This window comes from Lactuca sativa, chromosome 8 (genome assembly GCF_002870075.4).
Source record: "Lactuca sativa cultivar Salinas chromosome 8, Lsat_Salinas_v11, whole genome shotgun sequence".
In the NCBI taxonomy this organism is placed as follows: domain Eukaryota; kingdom Viridiplantae; phylum Streptophyta; class Magnoliopsida; order Asterales; family Asteraceae; genus Lactuca; species Lactuca sativa.
This window is the reverse complement of record NC_056630.2, coordinates 217,289,918-217,300,406: the sequence shown is the minus strand read 5'-3', so window position 1 is coordinate 217,300,406 and position 10,489 is coordinate 217,289,918. Positions and strand designations below refer to the sequence as shown.

The 10,489-nt window shown below is 37.1% G+C and overlaps 1 long non-coding RNA gene across 8 annotated transcripts; it reads left to right on the top strand.

Moving 5' to 3' along the window:
* Positions 1 to 4,132: 4,132 nt before the first annotated feature.
* LOC111903700 (uncharacterized) lies at positions 4,133 to 9,039 on the top strand. 8 transcript variants are annotated; one of them, XR_008225697.1, is made up of 14 exons: positions 4,133 to 5,017; positions 5,496 to 5,548; positions 5,639 to 5,721; positions 5,819 to 5,892; positions 5,992 to 6,106; positions 6,188 to 6,298; positions 6,368 to 6,448; positions 6,530 to 6,595; positions 6,691 to 6,756; positions 6,875 to 6,936; positions 7,262 to 7,818; positions 7,890 to 8,020; positions 8,181 to 8,695; positions 8,809 to 9,039. It is a non-coding gene; the product is annotated as an uncharacterized LOC111903700 (long non-coding RNA). The 8 variants fall into 8 exon arrangements; XR_008225695.1 differs by having other exon boundaries at positions 5,625 to 5,721; XR_008225696.1 differs by having other exon boundaries at positions 5,473 to 5,548.
* The last annotated feature ends 1,450 nt before the right edge of the window (positions 9,040 to 10,489 follow it).

Here is a 10,489-nt window from a genome sequence, read left to right as displayed (position 1 = left end):
TGATTCTGATTATGATACTGATGAAGAAGACATTGAAGTATATGATGGAGATTTTGATTAAAAAAATCAATTGTTTTTTTTTTTTAATTTTTGAGAAATCATGTATATATATATATATCTAATAATACCCCACAAGACCTAGAAAACTCCGAATCTTAGATGGGGTCCTCGAAACCTCCCATTGCATCATTGCCTCGATCTTGGCCAGGTTAACAAATATTCTCTTCTGATTGACGATGTGACCCAAGAACTGCGCCTCGCATAACCATAACTCACATTTGTAGAATTTGACATATAGTCTCTCCCTCCTTAGGGTCTCTAACACCTCTCGTAAGTTCTTCTCGTGTTGCTCCTTGGTCTTGGAGTAGACCATGATATAATCTATAAGTATTATCACTAACTGATCTAGAATCGACCTACAAATCAGGTTCATGAAATCCATGAACATTTTCGGTGCATTGGTGAGCGTGAAAGGCGTCACCGCGAACTCGTAACGACCATAGCGAGTCCTAAAACCTGTATTATGCACATCATCATCCTTGACCCTCATCCGAAGGTACCCTGATCACAAATCAATCATGGAAAACCAAGATGCACCCTGGATATGGTCAAATAAAATGTCAATCCTCGGGAGTGGGTACGGTTCTTCACTGTTAGCTTATTCCACTCCTAGTAGTCAATGCATATCCTGTGGGAACCATACTTCTTTTTCACAGACAGGATTGGTGCTCCCCATGGAGAACTGATTGGTCAAATAAAACTATTATCTAGCAGCTCCTGAAGCTGTGTAGACATCTCCTGCGTCTCTGGTGGTGCCAAGCGATACGGTTTCTTAGCTATTAGGGTCGCACCAACGACTAGATCAATCCGGAACATGACTTGGCTCTTAGGAGGCACTCCTGGTAACTCATCAGGAAACACATCGGGAAAATCCTGAACAATAGGCACCTCACTCAACGTCGTCATTCCCTACACCTGACTGTGTGCCACATAAGCCAAATACCCCGAACAACCCTACTGAATATATCTCCTGGCTCACGTGGGTGAACAGAGAGCCACACAATGTGAAGCTCCGTCACCAGGATTAACCAATTCTCCCCTACTTGAGGTTCAGAATCTCACTAGATGGCGCTCACACTCAATCATGGCCCCATTAGGGCCTAACCAATACATTCAGATAATAACCTTCGATCCTCCTAGAGGGATCAACACCAAATTAATGGAGTATCTCTCACCAAACAGATTCATAACACACCCACTATGAATCCTCAAAGCACTCACAGTACGGTCATCCGTAATCTCGACCTCCAACAAGTAATCTAGAGTCTTAGGAGCATCAGAAAACTTCTTGCTAAGCACAAGAGATACAAAGGATCGGGTAACACCCGAATCAAACAGAACATGAGCAGACATACCAATGACCAAAAAGGTCCTTATACCAGGTCACATATAATTATCGACATAAATAAGGAAGGCAATAAAAGGTAAGGATAAGTCATATACCAATAACCACATCCGGTGTTGCACGACCCTCATCGGTGGTCAGTTGCAATGCCCTTCTCTTCAGCACAGGAGCCTCCACCTGGCCATCAGTTTTCTTCAAGGTGGCTGGCGCAGGAACTACCACTGCACCACTGACAATCTCGAACAATAGGCCTTTTTATGGTCGGTCTGATTGCAATAAAAGAAAATCAGAGCACCTTTGGGGCAGTCCTTACTCATGTGCCCGAGCTAACCACAAACGAAACATAGTGAACCCATCTATTAACAGGCTTGACCATGCGACTTGTCGCACTTACCACAACAGATCCAACCCTACGGGACTCTGGTGCGTGAATCGGAAGTCTTAGGCCTCTTATTCCATCCCACCGTTGTATGTACCTGCTCCAGCCTCCGCTTAATCCAAAGGTCCAACTCAATCTCCCACTCACGGGCCTTCTTGATCATATCATTAAGGGTCTTGCACCCTAAGAAGCTCACAAACTCCCTAATATCATCTCTCAACATATCATGGTATCTCGTCTTCCTCATCTCTTCATCCACAACATACTACGAAAGCAACAAAGCCCTCTCCCTGAATTTGGTGGTAATCTCCGTTACATTTTTAATAGTCTGATGAACGTCTTGGAACTCCCTCGCCATATGAGATTAGCACTGAGAGTAGTAGTAGTAGTAAAAGGGACTTGGTTGAGTCAAGGTAATTCTTGAGGAAAGTACAGATAGATGTGGAAGGAAGTATGGGCCCATACTACTGGAAGCAGAGGATCCGTACTAGAATTATGGAGAGTTGAGATTTAACCAGGGACTTGTAATGAGCATGAGGTCTCTCGATGTTATGTATGACCCTAAATATTGTATGTTTAGTTTTAGAATGGTGGTTACATGTCAGGGAACAGGAGGTTCAGGGTCAGGGTCAGGTTCGAGTACATGTTCCGAGCCGATTGATGACAGATTGCGCGAGTTCATTGCATCAGAGATTACGATAGGCATCCTTGAGACGACCCCGGTGATTTTCGATTCGATCAAGGAGGGTATCATTGAGCTAATAGAGGATCGCCTTTGGGCATTCAGGAGTGACATGTAACCTGTACAGTTAGTCACTCGCACGCTCTCCTTCAAGGATTTCAGGGGATGCGGTGCGCCGGAATTCTACGGGGTGAAAAACCCTATTGTAGCCAGAAGATGGATTGCGTACATGGAGTCTACACAGATGATGAGCTTCTACCCTGAGGGGTCGAAGGTATGGTTTGCTATTGGGTGTTTGAGGGAGTGGGCAAGAGACTGGTGGGAGGCAGTCAGTGATAAATTGGGAGCCCCAACCATTGAGGCTATGACCTGGTTGGACATTGTGACCAAATTTCGGGCTGAGTTTGCACCAGTTCTCAACATTCAGTAGCTAGCCAGAGAGTTCTTGGATATGAGACAAACTATGGAGACAGTGGTGGAGATTACCGCCAAGTTCAGGGAGAGGGCCTTGTTGGTGCCTCAGTACGTAGGTGATGAGGAGATGAACAAAACCCGGTACCATGACATGTTGAGAGCTGACATTCGGAAACATGCCAGTTACTCGGCGTGCCCGACCTTGGATGACATGATATCCAGTAGGGGTATTCACGGTCCAGTTTGAAACTGTAAAACCGCCCAAACCGATCATCGGTTTGGTTTTACGGTTTGGCTTGCGGCTTAGAACTTTTCAAATCGTGGTGAATGGTTTGGCTTACGGTTTTTAAGATTCAAATTGTATAAAAACCGGACCGGACCGTACGATTTATATATATATATATATATATATATATATATATATATATATATATATATATCTATATATCAGTGTTGTAAAAATCCCGATTAATCCCTAGGCGCTAGCCGACCGATTATAGGGGGCCTAGCAATTAATCCCTGCATACAAAATGACTGAAACAGTAGACAACAATAAAATTTTAACACTTTGAAGAAATTCTACTCAACAGAAACCATTTGAGGAATGATTAATGTTGTATTAATCATATTAACCTATTTTATTAAGATATTAGTGGTATTTACGAGCATTGTTATAATATTAGTCATATTTAACCTTTTAAAATTTAAAGAGTTAGCAATTAATGGTCCCCGATTTATCCCTGCCTAGCCGATTAATCCCTTAACCCCAGTCCACCAGCTAGCTAACATCGAGTGTTTTTTACAACCTTGATATATATATATATATATATATATATATATATATATATATATATATATATATATATATATATATATATATATATTAATTGTTTTATATGTAATTGTATTTTTTGTATTGTATATTAATTTTTATCACTACTATAAAACAGACCTTTAATGACGCGCTTTTTACCACACGCACTGATTAATGATACACAAAATGACGTGCCCATAAAATAGTGTTATCTCTCCAAAAAAATTACGGATTTACGTCACGCATTATTGCGTGCCCTTAATTTAGTGTCTTAAGAAAAAAAAAACACGGAGGGCACTTTATCATAAACGCGCGTCGTTTGTACCTATCGCTATATACACGGAGGGCACTTTATCTTAAACGCGCGTCATTTGAACCTGTCGCTTTATAATTTTAATGAAACGCGCTTTTAGTAGACAAGGGGGAAACGAAATCCCCAAAATTTTGAAAACCCGCCTCGATTTTTCTATCTTCTATCTATCTTTCATCCTTGCAATCCACTCTCCCCTCTCTGATACTCTCTCCTCTATATCTCCCTTCATTCTCTACCTCCCGTCTCTCTGTAAACCCTAAGCCATCGCCACCTCCCTTCTCTCTAGCACGTGCTAGGGTTTTATTTTCTTTCAAGCTTCCGCTTCTCTCATTTTCTCTCAACCCAGTACGTGCGAGGGTTCGGAATAACTGCGCGAATTTGAACAATCAATCTTCCATTTGAACTTCTTTCAACTCTGGATCATCGGGTTTTTTTTTTTCAGATTCCTTTTCCGATTTTGTTCATTTAAGACAAAGAAAGATTGGGACGATGGGTATGTTCAAACCCTAGACCACATTCATGCCTCTCCATCCACACTCGCTACCTTTTCCTCTGTTTCTTCCTCTAACACCATTGATCTAGGGAAAAATCTCCGCCATCTTCAGTTCATCTTCAGTAATATGGATTTGCAACCTCTGATTTTGGAAGGGAGATATCGGGTTTCTGGAATTTTATCGTGATATGAAACCCAATAACTGAAGTGATGAGAAGTCAGGGGTATTTTGGACCATACGAGTCAAATATATTGGAAGGGTCATGACCGGTGACAAGGAGGGGCAAGAAGGGCGGCCCATTATTTTTAGGGGGCCTAAAAATAAAGATAGTTCAGTTTTTCACGTAGTCGCACGCGATAAGGCGACATAGATCGATTGCAGCAGAACACATAGATCATCCACGATTCACGCTTCAACGACAGCATCGACTAACGAGGTCCCAGGGTTGATGTGATTCTGTGAAGGATCAATTTATGCACTCCTACAGTCTTGCTTATTTTTCTGACTGCTAATCAGGTAAGTAATAGATTAATTGTTGTTATCCAAGTCTTCTATCCATGCGTTGGATCAGTTTGTAATTGAATGCCGAAATCAGTTTGTTGAGTCGAATCTTCAGTTTGTAATTGAAATATTGAACGTCGGTTATCACTTATCAGTTTATTGATTTCTAAGTAATGCTTTGTAATCAATTTAGTATTGTTGTATTAAACCAAAATGTTTATGAAATAACTATAGAAAGTCAAACTGTTTTGTATCAAATGGCCCAAGTGAAACAATTTTTGAAGTACAATGACTCAGTATTTATGGATAAACTACAATTAGAAAGCTATATGATAAGTCTTTAGCTGATAAATTTTTGTTGGAAGTTTTATTTTCTATAAAATAAATTAGGAAATATGTATGTAGTTAAATTTTATTTCAACACCATATCAATTGTTTTGTATTTGCTGATTCCTGGAGTTTAACCGCAGGTTCACTCTTTTGTCTGAATCAGATTCTTGGAGCACCAAATGAGGAGGAAATTTTGTTAATTCACAAAATATTCAGGTAACAATTCTCTCATCATTCTGATTATGTTCTTTTGTTCCTTTTTTATGTTCTCATTTTTCTTCATATTGTCTAGATTGTGTCTAGCAGGAGGGAGGGAAGTCCATGATGTGGTTGTGAAAAGTATTCAAGATCTGGCAAAAGCATTCTCACTTTATGATGTTGAAATGCTGGTAATTAATAATTATAATAATAATATCATCACTTCAAAACTTTTGACTTTGGAGAATCTACAGGGCTGACTTTTGTATGCCCCACAACTTGTTTCAGGTAAGAAGGGAAGAATTACTTCAGTTTACTCAAATTGCAATCATTGGGCTCAAAGAAACTGGTGACATAGCATGGTAGGTGAGGAAAGAGTCTAAAACTGTAAAAAAATATGTTGAATTTCTTGTTTTTAAGCTAATTTTATATCTGTTCTTTGTTGTGTGATTTGCCCTCAGAATAGATTTTGAAATCTCACAAATACATCAATGATTGAATAGAATGAAATGCCAGCAATCTGCACATGAAGCCAGTGACAATTCTTCTGAGGCAACAAGCACTGCATCATTAATGGTTAAGTTGTTGATGAAATCAATACAACAATAAACCCTAATAGGAAACCATATGTGAATAAACACACCTTTTCTGATGCAGGAAATAGAAGAACCTGTTACACATATTCAGTTGTGCTGCAGATTGAAATCATTTTTACTGAAGAAACGATTGTTGAGATATGGGGATATAATCGAGACTCATGCTCAGAGAGTATGGTTCATCTAGTTTATTAAATGATTAATTGATTATATTTTGTATGATTGTGTAATTATTGTGCAGGTTGATATATTAAAAGTTCTAGTGGAATCTCTTCATAACTAGGCCTCCAAAACAGAAAAGCGAATTTAATTTGGAGCAGAGGTAATTATTTTATCATTTCTTTTGACTTTGTTTTTAATTTATACAAGTGTATTTTTCTTGACCTCAATGATGTGCTGGTAGGGAAAGAAAAACGAAGCCCTTACTTTTCGTGTAGCTAGAAGCAATGAAGTCAGCCAAATTGAGAAGGTTTGATGGCATTTTGGAAGTTTATTACATTTATTTTATTATCTTTAGATGATTAGATTCTATTACCTTAATTTGAAGATTAGAACATTTTTCAGGAGTTAGGAGCTTAAATTAGTGAGCTTGAAAAGCAAAGAGACAAAATCAAAGCTGGATTGAGAGAGGTAATCTCCTTTCTACTCAATGAGTTCCTCAAAGTCGTCGTTTTTGTCACATCACCTAATAACAGCATTCTGACAACATTGTCTTTACTTGTTATAATTTTGAATCTGTTTTTGAAAGAGGAAAAAGTGATATGTGTGCAATACGAAAGAGGATGATTGCTGGAGGGAAATAATGAACATGTAAGTTTCAACCTTTTTCTTTTAGCTTTCTGATACATCTTATGTACTTTACTAGTGTTACGCAACTTAAATTCACTTTTTGAAGTTAATCAATCTTTGCTGATATGATGGAGTTTCACTTGATTGCTTTCTGTTTTAAATTAACACTACACGACACATGCAATAGTCTTTAAAATTAATAGCTAGTTGGCAGTATGTTCACTCATTATGTACCCTTTTTAAAGTTGTTTAATTAGATGTATAGCTAAACAAGCTAGCTAGGTGCATAATACGATTCATTTGAATCTTGAGTTTTCTACTGAATATTGCTTTGGACTCATAACAGCAGGTTGGGCGCAAGTTTTACACCAATGGGCTATAAGGTGGACTGAGGTGATAGATCAACTAGAGGGGTCATCCTTTTAAAAGATTGATTTTATCGCCTCTATATGTTAAAGGACTTGGTAGATCATCATCCGGTGGAATCTTGAGTTCCATTACTTATGGAGCCAATGAGATTGCTTCTTCTATTCTAGCAAAGTATCACAAGTCAAAGTAAGTAAAACAAAGGGAATTTCAATCGAGTTAATTTAGATAAAGATAAAGGTATAGGGGAATCGTCTATCCTCTTGCATGCCTTCTAGAACCTTTTATGCCATCGTTTTCTATTGAGGCAAGTAAATTCCCACTAATCTGTTTCCAATCTGTAAAATACCGTTTTTACCCCTTCAAATAATTCTTTCTATTTGTTTTATTGATACACAGGTCCTCAAGCAGCTCAATTTGCCCCTTCAACTATCCCTATATGATGATAAGGGAGATATCAAAAAGGCCAAAACCCCTTGGGAGTTCATACCTATTGGCCACAAAATTGGGACCTTTGTTCCATTATTCAAGGAATTGGTAATTAACTAATTATCAATAACAAAATTCAATGTTAAAAATATTTTTTTTTAATTTTTTTTCGTGTACAGAAAGATGAAGAAGTGGAGTTTTTCCGGAATAAATTTTGCTGGCAGTCAAGCTGACCGAGCTGACTAGGCTGTTAAGGAAGAAGCTAAAGCAAAAAAAGTTACTGAAAAGTTGAAGAACACAAAAATTTCAGGTCACTATTATTTTTCTCTGAAAACCCTGAACCTCTGAATATTTAGTGATAAAGCAAAAGGGTTGGTAATTATTATTATTATTATTATTATTATTATTATTATTATTATTATTATTATTATTATTATTATTATTTTATTTAATTTTAATAATGTTTGCAGATAAAAGTGGAAAGAAAGAAAAGGGGGAGAAGTCTGGTGTTGGTGAAAAAGCAAAAACAAAAGGGAGCTGTTGTGGAAAAGGAAGTAACAAAGGGAGAGGATTCTTTTCCATTATTAACTAAAACTACATGAAGTTAAAGTTAGGTCCTCTTCTTTGTGTTGAGTGCTTGTTGCTCTGATTTTGATCTATGTGTTAAGTGCTTTTCTGTTGGTGCTGAGGTTTATCCTCATAAAAGCAATCATCCATATAGAGTTACAGTTAGTAATTTCTTATTGGTATACAATTGTTGAAGTTTGTTGTTGTGTTCCACTATATCCCCGGTGACCACAAGCCACCACCAGAGGACCACCATTAAACACCCCCAATATCCGGTGGCCACTGCCCACAGAACAAGTAAGGATGCTTTGATTTGTTTTTTTACTGATGTGTTGTTTTTCAGTGACCACCAGCCACCATCGGAAGACCACCATTGAAGCCAACCAGGAGAAATCTTGCTGCCACTGCCATATAACAGGTATGTTTTTTTTTATGTTAATTTATTTTGGTTGGATAATCTTATAAATTTCTGATATCTTGTATGCCTCGTATGATTATTTGTATAATTGTTTGAAATTTATTATGGTAAAGTCATCTACTAAAGCAAGGTTGGTGTAAGAGTTGATGACGAGAACATTGTTCCAAGACCTTCAGTGAGTTATGATGATGTCCTTTAATAGCAATGTAGTATTAGGTTATATAGTTAGCAATGATTATTTGTATTTGACATTTTAGTGCAATGAATTATCTTTCTTATTTATTGTATTTTATTTTGTATTTTGTATGACATTAACTTTTGTGCAATGGATTGTATTTTTTGTATATGGTATTTTATTTTCTATTATGAGACATGAAATGCAAATTTAATTTGAAAACTAGTAAATCTAAAAATAATTTTTTTGTTAAAAAAAATAAAAATTACGATACGCAAAAATGTGTGTCGTCTTCATTTATGACATGGCCTTTCTTGACAGGGCCTTCCTTGACGCGCATTTGCGCGTTGTCTGAACGTTTTGCGACGCACAATGAGCGTCGTAAAAGGTCTTTTTTCTAGTAGTGTATATATAAATAATAAAATTTAAAACCCATATGTCCACAGCCCATACTCCTACAGCCAAATCCTTTCTTTTGTGAAATCCAATTGAAAATTCAGAACTATCCGTCTATCCCAATCTAATTATCCCAAACAGGCAACACTCAATAGAGTCTAATCTAGAGCAGGTTTCTTTCTCAATTTATCTTTACCCAAATAGAAAAATACGCACACAGTTCCGCTTATAGCAAGAGTTGAATTCGTTATTCTTCTTCTTCACTTCTTCTTCGTAATCAGCTCCGCTTGCAGCAAGATTCGAAGCCATCTCCTTTCACAAAATATGGAAGAAGGTTTGTTTCTTGTTCTCCCATTCTGAACAAATCGTTTGTGTTTAATCACAGGTTTTCCAAAGGTATTATCAATCAAACCCGATTCAGATTTTAACTTTGTTCAAAAGGGTTATAGAAATGAAAAGACTGAACCAAATTCATTTAGTAAAATGTTATCTCTATTATTTCCTTCCCAAAGCTCAAAGCACTAGCTTGTTCGTGTAGAGATGCCAACATCAAGAGTCATCACTAGGGCATACTTGGTGTATTATTATACTTGGATACTAAACAAAGTTTTGGGAGCTTGATTTAATTATTTAATGCGATTAATGAACTTTTTTTTGTGTGTACAAATTATAAATGGTTGAATGTCAAGGTAATGACCACCACACTAATGTGTGTTATGGGGGTAGAATCGTTCAATTTTTGTTTGGTATCATTTATTTTTACTAGCAGAGTTGTACAACACTAGCAAAATGTTATTGTTAAGATCAGTTGGGGATTGTTACAGGAAACTGTAAATTAGAAGATATATAACATTTACATCGTTGTTCCGATCTTCGATATCATTTGTAGGTTTTGATCTTCGATTGACTGGTTGTTTTGATTTAGGCTAAATGGTTGCTTGACATCTTGTTCTTCCATTCTGATCAAATTCGTTTCTAATTGATTGACAGATTTGGAACGGTTGTGATGAAACTCGTTTTAATATTGCAATATTTCTAACAATATTTGGCAGAATTTTAGTTGTTTTAATAACTTTAATAATGCGGTTTTTTTTTACCAAATTAGTTTAATGGACTCAAATAAAATGGGCCTGAAAAGCCAACCCATGAAACCAACCCATAGTCAAACCATTAGTAACGGTCTCTCTGGTTCGGTTTTAAATTTTCAACAGTTCGCTTCGGTT